Genomic DNA, 13303 nt, shown 5'->3' with positions numbered 1-13303 from the left:
ACTCACTGTGTGCAGAGTGATATTCGTGATATTCTGACACAGTGGAGGATTATGACAGATATTTTTAAATGGTCCCTACTATCAAAGATATATTTTGAAAAATGGGACATACGTATGTGAAACATCCAAGAACACATCTATAAACAATAATTACAAAAGCCAATTAACACAACGGGTATAAATCTTAGTCTATGATCCAGGTACACAAAAAACATGGAATCTCTTTATTACCTTTGAACAAACCTAAATTCAAGTCCACATACCCAGCCTACTAAGTTTTCTTTCCCTTAAAAAATGCACAGAGATTGTGTGTGTTACAGAATCAAAGGTAGAGAAGAACAGACTCATCCCACCCTACCCCCAATCCATACTCGTGGGTCTTCACTAATCACTGTTGAGATTCTCATAGTCATGACTAAGATTAGTCCTCATGTCTGGGGCTCTGCAGATCCCAGGGACACAGGAATCTTTGGCAAGGCTGAAAAGACCCTGTGCCCAAAGGGAAACCTCCCTCCATGAACCTCCACCCACTTAGAAAGTTAGTTTCCAAAAGAGAATGCCAAGGAACATGCCAGCTGTCACCACCAACTCCTTTCCCCTTCCTTGTCAGGAAGAAGATCCTCTCTCTCTCTCTCTCTTTCTCTCTCTCTCTCTCTCTCTCTCTCCCCCCCTCACATTTTCTCCTTCTCTCTTACATTCTCTTTATTCATCTTTTTACTTGTACAATTAGCATCATCTCAGTTATAACTACAACACCTAATGTAGTGTTTATTATGTATCTGGCACTGTTCCAGTGCTTTATTGTATTTATTATTTTCATCCTTATGCAATGCTCTAAGATATCACTATTATTATTCCCATATCACAGTTGAGAAAACTAAGGCATGGAAAGGTGATTTTGTTCAAGGTCACATAACTGGCAAAACTAGCTGATTGCTAGTAAAAACATGAGGAGACACTGACCTCAAGAAGCTTCTTTTTTCAGTATCCCTTGTTAGCACAATGCTGTGGAGACCATTTCACAGGATGTGAACCACATACAAAGGTAGGGCATGAATATGTTCTGGCTTTCCTCTTTTTTAAAGCCATAAATTAGGTTCAGCCAAATTTTAAACGTCATTCTAAAAACCTTACAGAGTTGAAGTTTTCTTGCTCTGGTTTTTAAACTTAGAACTGGTATAGGTTTTGAATAACAGCGTCAGGCATAAAAGGTTTAACTTGATACTTCAAAAACAAAGAACTTTCAACTTTGTGAATTTATTACTCAGTTCCATCTGGATTTGAGACAGCTGGATAGTAATCCTGTGGCGATGAGTTCTACCAATATTAATTTGTGTTTTTTTGGGAGGTAGGGTCAAGAATCCTTAGATCACAAATCCTTCATCCTGACCCTAAGATTTCAGATCCACAGTCCACAGGAAATTTCAAATAACATTCAAGTGAGAAGCAATCTCCTGGATTTTCACAAAGTACTTCTTAGAGGGTTCCTGCCCTCCTGGGACAGTGAAAAGCTGGAAATAATAAAGTCTCACTCTTTCTTTTTCTTTGTCTTTCTCTTTCTCTTTCTTTCCTTCTCTCTCTCTCTCTCTCCTCCCCCCCCCCCCCACCCTTTTTCTTCTTTGTCTCCCTCTCTCTCTCTCTCTAAGGAGTTTTAAAAGCCAAGGCCAAATCAGTATACTCCTAATGCTATATTTCTAGAAACTGAGATTTCTGAGAAATCTAGAATTTGTTCCCACCTAAATGAACATTGTGAAAAATCAAGGCTTAGTTTTCTTCTGACCAGTTACCCAATATAATCAAATGTAAAAGTGATGTAAATTTTCTGTGACTTATTTTTCTTTTTCCTGATAGTAACATGAAGCAGCCTTCATTTTTAAAGGGGAATCACAAAGTCTGATGGGTATTTCAAAAAGAAAAACAATAACAATTGATTCACTCTCTCAAAGCCTGTCATGAAACAGCTGAGTCCTGGCACCACCACCAACAAACAACAAATGTGCCAAAGACAGCAAGATGCATTTGGGAGATAAAGCACAGCTTCTTTCATGCCAAAGCACCCACTTGAACAGATGAAAAGAGGGCATGAATACTGCTGGAAGAAGACAGATGCTGAGAAGGAGTAGTGATGCCCCAGCACTGGGCAGTAATTGAGAATGTGGTTTCGTTCCACACCCTCTGAGACAGGGCAGCTGCGATGTATCTTTTGACATTGCCACTTGGAGCCAAGTCATCTTTCTCATTAGGCTCTTTAAATGCCACCTGGCCATGCTGGGCAATCTTCTGCAACACGAAGAAGTATTTTAGTGTTCCCTGAAGAAACGTGTAGAAAAAGCTAACACAAAGACAACATTCATTAACACATTGCAAAACCCTAAACTGCCACTGGTACATTATCCTTCAGTGTTATCACAAATTATGGTGACTATATCTTAAAATCTAATTGCAAATCACAGAATACATTGGCAGTTTTTCTCTTACATCGTTGTTTGGAAAATTATTCATGGGCTGAGCCTAACTATGCCTGAAACTGTGTCCTGAATGGCATCTTTTAACTCAAATCGAGAATTGAAGGTGGCAGGCCTCTCGGTACTCAGATGTGGAGCAGCCAGAATATTTCAATCCATCTCCAATCTATTACCCTAAGTCATTCAGAAAGCTTCTAAGAAAAGCTATCCAGAGCAATGGTGTGAGCTTCTTAGGCCATGAAAGGTTACTTACTACAGAGTCCCTGACCCCATCTCTACCTCCTTGGCCACCTTATTTCACTATTCTAGATAAGAGAGAAGAGAACAGAAGAGGAAAAAAAAAAAACATTAAGACCAGAGATAACAAAGGTTGAAGTGATTGCTGTTAATGTATCCACTGACAGTGAAAAGCAGAGAAATGCTAATTATTTAACAATTAGCAATGCTGTCTCCTTAATTAGACATATACCACATTAAGGAGAAACTTGGCAAAGTGGCTCATGTCTACAATCCCAGAACTCTGGGAGGCCAAGGCAGGTGGATTTCTTAAGCCCAGGAGTTTGGGACCAGCCCGGGCAACATAGTGAGACCCTATTTCTACAAAAAAAACTTTAAAATCTGCTGGGCGTGGTGACTTCTGTAACCCCAGCTACTTGGGAAGCTAAGATGAGAGGATTGCTTGAGCCCAGAGGTTGAGGCTGCAGTGAGCTGTGACTATTCCACTATACTCCAGCTTGGATAACAGAGTGAGACCCTGTCTTAAAAAAAAAAAAAAAAAAAAGAAAAGAAAAAAAAAAAAAAAAGAAATTTGACCAAATAATTTCCACCTTGATTGCAATGATTATCAATCCTAAAAGCAAGGACCACTTGGGCACAACCTAATATCGAATACCAGGGAGATCTGTAAACACATTCTGAACCTTTGTTATAAGGCTTCTGTGATTTTATATCACTTAGGACAGCAGCGCTCACATTGTGGTCTACAGATCTGCATGGATTCCTTGAGATCCTTTCAGGGTAATCATTTGGTTAAAACTAATTTCATGCTAAGAAGAAGCTATTTGCCTTCTTCACTAAGGTGATATTACACTATTGCAAAAGCAATAACGAGGACACCTGCTGGCACCTAAACCTGAATCAGTCATTTCATTCATTACCCTGTACCACGCACTAGCAGTGGCTGGGGCAAAGCAGGAGGGACAGCCAGTGTTAGTTAAGGGTATTCTTGATGAATGACTTAAAAGTATTAATTTTATTAAATCTCAACCCTTGAATTCATTCCTTTTTAAAATATTTCACGTAATATACATAAAGCCCTTCTGCTTCTTACCAAAGTACAACAGTCAACCCAAGGAAAAGCATGTATGTGAGTGCTTGAGTTTGAAGTGAACTAGCTGACTGGACATTTCAGTCAACACAGAATGCAGTAGTCTTGGGAAGATAATAGGCTATTTACTCATTCAATTAGTATTTCTTGAGTTTAATGTTCTCCTTAATCTATATTAGACATCAGCTCTCTTTCAAAGTTGAATGATACATTGGTTGGTTTTCAATCATTCTTTTTTAATAACAGCTTTATTGACATACAACACATATACTGTACAATTTATAAATTGTGCACCATTTAATAGTTTTTAATATATTCACAGAATTGTGCAACTAGTACAATAATCAGCTTTATAACATTGTCATCACCTCAGAATGAAACCCCCGTACTCAGCAGTCACTCCCCATTTCTTTCCAACTTCCTCCGCTCTGGAAAATCACTAATGTGTGTTTTCATTTCTCATGAATACATACATGGAGGTGAAATTGCTAGATCCTACAGTAACTCTATGTTTGACCTTTTGAGGAACTACTAGGCTGTTTTCCAAAGCTGCCATACAATCACTCTTAAAAGTTTTAGGTAGTAATCCATTCACTAATTTAGGAAATATTTATTGAAAACCTAGTATGCCTGAATTCATATGCTAGTTATTAGTGAAATAAAAGAAAACAAAGCAGAGACTCTACTATAGTGGAGAGTATAACCTAGTAGAGAGAGACAAAATCATAACTTTGTGGATGAGTGCAATGATAGGGAAAGTTCAGGTGCCAAGGAGTAGGTGGTAAAAGGACCTAACCTATTTAGAAGGCTGGTGAGATCTCCCTGAGAAAACAATGTTTATTCTGAGACCCAAGTAAAGGGATAACCAGAATTAACTTGGCAAAGAAAGGGGAAAGTGTTTAGTACCAAGGAACAAACTCATGTAAGACCTGAGGGAGCGTGTCTGTTTGAGAAACCAAGAGAAATTCAGTGTGACTGGAAACTGTATAGTGTGCAAGGCAAGAGGGTAAAAATTGAGTCTGGAGAAGTACAGATACCACTGAAGGGGTTTTAATAGGACAATAACACTGTTTCATTTGTGTTCTAAAAGAAGACACTTGTTTCTGGCTGGAGAAAGGACTGGAAAGAAGCAAAACTAGAGCTTGAAACCAGCCCAGAGTTTATAGACAAAGCTAGTCAAGAAGTTATGGTGGCCTGAACTACAGTGTCAGTACAGTTGTGAATCCAAAGGAAATAAAAACAATGCTTAGAGTAGAATTAATGGGACTTCGTGATTGATTGGATACGAAGGGCAGTAAAAGGGAAAGGACCAAAATAGATTTTCTATTCAGGTACTGGGTGGATGTTAATGCCATTTGCTAAGCCCAGGCCACAGGGGAATATGCCAAATCATGGTCCACAGGAAAATTTCCCGCATACTCACTAAATGCAAGACACTGGGCTAGAGGTCTGAGTATACAAAGAAATAAGGACACTGTAGGCAGAATAATGTCTCCCTTTTAAACGTCCCTGAAACCTGCAAATAAATGACCTTATATGATGTGAAGAAACGAGTTAACACAGCAGTCTTAAATTGCTATCCTTGAAAAGGCCTACTTCTAGGAATGGCCCTTGGATAGTATCTGGGAATTTAGACTTTAGAGGGTTCCCACTATTAACGGATAAGGGTTGCTCACTGTGCCTAAAATGTTTTGGCAAATAACACAGTTTATGCTGAATGCCTTCTTTGCTTTTGGGACTCTGGAATTTTAGCACATGATAAGTAGAAGTTGCCTATATGACCAGCCCTGGTAAAAAACATGAACACTAAGTCTCTAAAGACTTGCTTCAGTTAACATTTTACATGTGTTGTCACAACCCATTGCTGGGAGAATTGAGCACATCCTTGGTGACTCCATTGAGAGAGGACCTTAGAAACCTTGTGCACAATTTCTTCCAGACTTTGCCCAAGGGCCTTTCTCTTGATTGGCTTCTATTTGTTTTGGATGTTTTTTGCCATAATAAATCATAGCTGTGAGTATGACTATGTGCTGAGTCCTGTGAGTCCTCCCAGCAAAGAATTAAACTTGGGAGTGTTCTTGGGGATCCCCAACACAGAGAACAAAAGGGATTTTGCAGACATGATTAAATGCTTTGAGATGGGGAGATTATCTTGGATTATGTGGGCAGCCCAATGTAATCAAAGTAAAGGTCAGAGTGATGTGGTTGCTGATTTTGAAGATGGAGGACTATGTCATGAGCCAAGGGCTGCAGGTGGCCTCCAGAAGCTGGAAAAGCTAAGGAGATAGATTCTTTGCTCAAGCCTCCAGAATGAATCCTGCTGACACTATGATTATAGCTTAGTGAAACCCATTTTTGGACTAATGTAAGCTAGTAAATTTGTGGTATTTTAACACACTAAGTTTGTGGTAATTTCTTTCTTTTTTTATTTTTCTTAGCAACAGGATTTTGTTCTATCACTCAGGCTGAAGTGTGGCAGTGCAACAATAGTTCACTGCAACCTCTAACTCCTGGGCTCAAGCGATCCTCCCACCTGAACCTCCCGAGTAGTTAGGATTACAGGTGTGTGCCACCACACTCCACTAATTTTTTTATTTTTTGTAGAGATGAGATCTCATTATGTAGCCCAAGCTGGTCTCAAACTCCTGGGCTCAAGTGAGCCTCCTGCCTTGGCCTCCTAAAGTGCTGGGACTATGGGAATGAGACACCACTCCTGGCCTGTGGTAATTTCTTATAGCAGCAATAGGAAAGTAATACAGGTGACCTCATGAACCATTAATTTTGGGGATGAGACAAATACATAAACATGCAATACTTTCCAAAGATTTCAGTGACAAACTGACTATTGTGTACCTTTCTTTCTTTCTTTTTTTTTTTTTTTTTTTTTTTTTTTTAGAGGGAGTTTTGTTCTGTCACCCAGGCTAGAGTGCAGTGGTGTGATCTTGACTCACTGCAACCTCCGCCTCCCAGGTTCAAGCAATTCTCCTGCCTCAGCCTCTCAAGTGGCTGGGATTACAGGCACCCACCACCATGCCTGGCTAATTTTTTGTATTTTTAGTAGAGATGGGGTTTCACCATGTCGGTCAGGCTGGTCTCAAACTCCTGACCTCAGATGATCCACCTCTCCTTGGCCTCCCAAAGTGCTGGGATTACAGGTGTGAGCCACCGTGCCTGGCCTATTGTGCACTTTTCATTTTCCCTTTTCCAAGAACAGTGACAATACTTACGAATAATCAGAAAGCAAATTTCAAGGGGCAGCTTGTTATAGACTGACAGAATCAGAGTAAAACTGGCTTACTGGATATTTTCCACCTCTTCTCATCCAAGACAACTCTGTGTAATATGTAATGACAAATTGGATTTGCCAAATCATGAGCCAGAAAACATAATATACCTCTTTCATGACACCTTTAAACATTTGGGGGGAGTGGGAAAACTCTAGTTGGCAGTTTATCAGATTAGATAACTCTGGTAGGTTTTCCTGATATAAACTAAAAGTAACATGATGTTAATTATTGTGAGACAGTTAATTAATGGACTGGTCAATAATACATATAAAACAAGGTTTCCACTACCAAGAAAACAGGTGTCTGCTTGATGGAAAGGCAAAATTAGACAATTCAACTGCCTTTAATTTCAGTCTGTGATTCTTCATAAAACTTTTAAAGATCAATTATGTCCTATCAATGTTAAATCCAAGCCAGACTAAGTGATTTATGTACAAATACCCTCACACATGGAATAATTGTTGATTGAGTAACTTATCTTTATTAAATATGGACTCAAGAGATTATATTGGGAAGCAATTTACACTTACGACTTTTCCCTTTCTGTTTAAAAAACTAGAAGACAAAAGATACTGCTTTTATTTTAGAACTAAATTAAACACAGTAATTTAATGTAGTGATTCGGATGTGTCCATTTGTAGGTGATAATATGTTTAATTCAGCTTTCAAAATAAGAGTTGTCAATAGTGCTTCACAGCAATGAACATTCTAGTATTTGAGAGTTGGCTTCATGTATTCGTTCTACAGACACTTGTACGGTATTTACTACTAGATTGAAAACATAGCGTGAAGCATTGGTGAATAAAGAAACAACCTCTAATTTCAAGGACCTCATAGTCTAATAGTAGAAACTGACAAGTGAAAAGGCAATTGTAAAAATGGGATGGAAAAATACACTGATAGACATACGTAAAAAAGAGGCACCTATCCCAGCCTGAGAGTAACAAGAAGACATCTTGTAATCAGTGTCACCTGCTACGAGCCTTAACGACTGAGCAGAAGTTATGTACACTCTAGCAGATGGGACTAAATCAGTAAAGACAAAACAGGAATGAAAACACCTAGTATGTGCAAGGAACCACAGACAGTTGCAAGCTGCTGGAGTGGAGATCATTTATCCAATGGCTATAGATCTGTTTAATTTGCCTCACAAATTATGCAGTAATTAATGAATAATAGCTGAAGTGTGATAACAGCACACACTTAGTTGGGGAAATGAGTATTTAAAATTCATTTTTGTTTTAATTGTACCATTTTGGATAGGTCCCTCTACAACTTGGAACCACTCAATCCACTATAAAAAGTTAATGTTTGGAGTCAGCTTAACACTTTTCCCAATTTTTATTTCCATTCTATACTATAGCCTGAGTGCTTTTATATTTAAATGTTTAGTCAAGGAGAATCTTGTCTATTCTTTCTATGTATCTTAACAATCTTAGATGAAACTCATTGAAAAGAAAAATCCCTCAGAAATAACACTAAATCCAAGAAGAATCTGGAAAAATACAAATACCCTCATGCAGCCAAATACACCAATAACGTTACTAAATCTTTATTATCCCCCTGCTCTCATGCTGTCCTGAACTGTAAATGAGTTGAAGTGTATCTGCAAAATCTACCCTGTGGAGACAATCAGATTAGTAGGAATGTATTCCTGGAGCACACTGCAACAATTACAAACTTACTCACATACCACGTTACAATACCTGGAATTGAAAGGAAAACACATAACAACTGGACTCAATAATCCTACCATGGAAAATGGTGATAATAGGTACATAACCCATTTGTGAATGAATAAATAGAATAAATGGAATTAACTATATGCTTTCCTATCATTTATATCCCTACTAACCCATGAAGGAAGAAAAAGAAATCAGATTATTATTCAGTACTTTTCATTTCATTAAAGTATAAAGTACAATACTAAGAACAATATAGGCATAGAATTGAAAGCAGTTATGCTTTGCAAAATCTCAGAATGCTTTCAGTTCCTTCAAACTACCTGCCAAAAATATGTTAGGCAAAGTGGACTATCTTAATTTTTCAGGTGCAACTCCTTATCGCAATATATTTTAAGAAAGGAAAGTTAGAGATATAAAAAAAAGAATTCTATTTTTGTACTAAGATGTAATTCTCAGCTAAATGTGAACCCAGCAAGTCAAAGCTCAAATCTCACAATGGCACTTAATTAATTAAATATTAAAAATTAAATATATCTGCTGTTCAACAATTCAGTCTTTTACTAAGGCTAAAATAAGTTGTTAAGGATTATATAGATACAGAATCTTAGATATAAAAGTGTGACAAATTTTATTTTGCTTATCCAATAGCCATCAAAAAGAGAAAGAAAAAGAATTGTTCATCTATTCTGTTCCAGATATGAAACAAGATCCAGAGAATACAGACTACTGTGTGAAAAGTGTTATAAGAGAAATATAACCAAAGAACTGGAAGATGTGGAAACAGCTGCCTGGGAAATATGGAGACAGCTTCACAGAAGGACCTGAACTAGCCCTTGGTCACTGAAGTTTATCAAGCAAAGATGTGGAGAAAGGGCACCCAGGCCCAGGGGTCATCAGAGGCACTGAGGCACGGAAAGACATGGGATTATGCAGGGAATTCTGTGTAGTTCAGTGTTGCCTGGGCACAAGGGCACAAGTGAAAGTGATAGAGGATGAAAGAATAGTTAGGACCACGTCGGGAAGGGTTATGTGCTACACTGAAAGTAAGCAAAAAACAACATGCAGAAAAGTATGTGAGTAGAAAAACCATTCTGGGGCCATGTGATAACTGGAAGCATAAACACAATTAGGAGGCTGCTGTACCTGTGCCAGCAAGAGTTGACAGGGGCCTGTACTAAGACGGCAGAATTGGAGAAAAGGATATGTACTTGAGAGGCATATCACAGACAAAATAAGCCGGAATTCGTGACTGAGTGGCTACACAGAGGATGACAAGCTTACTAATATGGGGCTTGGGACAATGTTATTTAATAGAGAAAGGGAACACACACACAAAAAAAGGAGTAGGTTTACGGGGAAAAAGAGTGACTTTGGTATTTTTCTGCATTGGGGATGCACTGCCAACAGGACTTCCAAAAAGAGGGGTTTCATTTGCAATTTCAGGTTGGAACTGCAGAGGAGAGGAACTGAATACAAATTGTTAATCTCATCAAATTTGTGAGAGGTTAAAGTCTGAGCCTGTGAGGCCAGAGTCTTTCTTTGACCTTCAAGTCCCTGCCTGCCGCTAGTGCCTTGTACACTGATCGGCACAGAGTAGGCACTCAATACACATTTGTTATTTAATTACCTTTCTGTAGGAATTAGCAAAAAAAAAAAAAAAAAAAAAACTATAGAGCACTAAGAATGGGACCTTATAATTGGGCACAACTATATTTAAGGGACAGGAATGAGGTTCTAAACAAAAAGAATGAGAGAACATCAAAGGAGAGGGAGGGACCGAGGAATGAAAATCATCTTAGAAGTGTAGAGAGCACAGTAATATGTAGGGAAGAAAATAAGAGAGACTTAGTGTTTGTGCTCAAAGCAAATTACAAAGAAGAAAGCTTATACCAAAATGCAAATTAATTAATTTTTAGAACATACAACCTAAGTGGGCATATCATGTGCTATAAACTACTTTAGAGACTACAAAATTTTCGTCTGGTAATTAATTTAACATTTACATTTGCAAATTTCTCAGAAATACCCTTTATATTTAGCACTATAATCACGCAGATGTAGTTTCATTTAATTCTAACTAGCTAATCAGATAATGGGACCTAGAGAGACATGTGACATGCCAGAGTTCCCGCAAAATAGAAATTCCACTAAATTGAAGACACCATCGTTCAATCATTTGTTACACATCTTTTCATTACATCATTTTTCAATGACAAGAGTCTTCTGTCCTAAGGTCTTTATAAAGCCTATTAGAGGACCTACCCCACCAGACTCCCTGTTAGTATAGGTGCCCTCTAACCTGAGGGTTTCCCAATGCCTCCTTATCTGGGAATGTACTTGGAATGTTTTCTCTTCATCTTAACAAGGGCCGTAGCGTTTGTTTGAAATGCTTCTCCAAAATGTGCTATCTTTGGCCAGGAACTAAACTTAAGCAAATAAGTATGCAGATAAAGTGAAAGACATCTGCAAGGAACTGTAACTTCAATGCTCATAGAAACAACAGTTTCAAAATTGTTAAAAATCATCTAGCCACAAAGGTCGCGACCTTCACTGTTCATTAGAATCACCTGGAGAGGTATTTAACTATCTATCAGTGCTTCCCAACATTTTCCTACCGCACCTGCATCAGACGCTAAAGAAGCCCGGAAGAGGCTGCTCATGGCTAAGATGCCAGGCCTAGGGGCACTGGCCTCCTGAGAACTGATGGGATCAGTATCTCCAGCCACAACTGTATCTATGTGTACAGTGAAGGGTTAATTCAGCAGGTTAGCATTACTCAAACACTGCACTTTCCAAAAAAAAAAAAAAAAGGGACTGGCCCTTGACAGACTCCTGGGTGGTAACCTTTTAGCCCTCAAAATATCCTGTCTGATAAGAGTGGTTTTGTATGCCCAAAGCTGTGGGCCATGCTATGAATGGCCATGCTATGCATATGAATGGCCAGCTAAGATTGACCTTAGCTATTCAATCTCCAGCACTCCGTTTGAGATCTGGAGTGCTGGAGATTGAATAGCTAAGGTCAGTCACTCAGGTGCTGATTGCCTAAGTGACTGACCCCCAGTGAAAACCCTAGACACCAAGGCTTGAGTGAGTTTATCTGGTTGGCAATACTTTGCACATGTTGTCACACATTGTTGCTGGAAGAATTAAATTCATTCCCATGCAACTTCAACTGAGAGGGGACACCTGGAAGGTTGCACCTGATGTCGTTTTTCCTTTGCTGATACTAATTTGTATCCTTTCACAATAAACTACAACCATAAGTCTAAGAGCTTTCCTGAGTCATGTGGGTCCTTCTAGTGAATCATAGAGCCCAAGGGTGCTCTTGAGGACACCTGTAGGAGAGAAAAAGTAATATCTTTCCCTCACTCATTATTAGGTTCATGGTGGAAGCACATATAATAAAAGTCAGAGTAGCAAGAGAAAAGCATATACATTTATTTAGTATAAATTTTCCATGACACAAGAGCCTTCAGAAATGAAGACCCAAAGGTAGTTCCACGAAAAAGAGAAAACTATGTATTTTTATGCTCAGGTTTGATGGCAAGTAGACAGTTATGTAGAAGTATGATTGGACAAAAGGAGGTATGATCTAATGATAATAAACTGGGAGGAATTTAGCAAAGCCCATCTGTTCGGATTCTTCTTGGCATCTCTGTGTCTTTGTTCGTTTCCTCCAGGTATAGGGCAGGATACATTTTCATGAGGGTCTTCAGGAGAGAAGGGAAGAAGGCCAGTGAATGGCCTTTTGGGCTTTTATGGCCTGCTTCAGAGAGGAATGGCAGGAGGTCACAGAGACTTTCCTGCTTTCACTGTTTTTTCAAATGCCAAGGCATCACATTTTGGGGTAGAGTATCCTGAACTCCATCATCCTCAACACAGGCCCCTCCACGGCATACTATACCCATGTATAGTATGAGAAACTCTGATCCACATATGGGGCTCTCCCAAATATCACTGGATCAGAATCTCTATCCAATAATCTTTATATTTTATATATTCCCTGGATTAATCTAACAGCCAATGAGGCCACTAGTTTTAGAAGAGGTTTTTAGGAGCTTCTGATCTAGCCACCAGCAATCTGATGCTTAAAATAACCTTTAAAAAAGTGATTTGGTTGATAAATTTCTAGACATAGAAAATTCACAATCTCCCAAGACAACTCTCTTCAATATTTAAGTGGTTCACACTGTTGGAAAACTTTTCCTTGTATATAAGTAAAATATCTCCACATGACTTTGCCCTTAGTTACATGAAATGAGGCCACAGAGTAAATCTTATCTGCCTTCCACATAACAGTCCAAACATTGTAGTTTTCTTGTTTCTCCCAAGCCTTCTCTTGACTTATTATAAGTGTTTCTTTAACAGTTCTCAATGAGGCTGATGAGAAAGGAACTTTCTAGCAGTCACCTATATTAAGACATTCAAGACAATCACCACAATGAAATGTAAGGATGTAATATATTTCTTAGAGACGGAGGTCACAATTTTTACATCATACAATCTTTATTCTAAAGCTTTATTTTTATAGTTACAATG

General features: G+C 38.6%; 2 protein-coding genes across 3 annotated transcripts in view; both read left to right on the top strand.

Moving 5' to 3' along the window:
• DST (dystonin) overlaps nucleotides 1-13303 on the top strand; it is a 1587602-nt gene that overhangs the window by 186254 nt on the left and 1388045 nt on the right. The gene's annotated exons all lie outside the window — the stretch shown is intronic.
• LOC126953305 (60S ribosomal protein L21-like) overlaps nucleotides 1-13303 on the top strand; it is a 710657-nt gene that overhangs the window by 235798 nt on the left and 461556 nt on the right. The window lies entirely within an intron of this gene.

This window comes from Macaca thibetana, chromosome 4 (genome assembly GCF_024542745.1).
Source record: "Macaca thibetana thibetana isolate TM-01 chromosome 4, ASM2454274v1, whole genome shotgun sequence".
Lineage (NCBI taxonomy): Eukaryota > Metazoa > Chordata > Mammalia > Primates > Cercopithecidae > Macaca > Macaca thibetana.
This window is presented reverse-complemented; position numbering and strand designations above follow the sequence as displayed.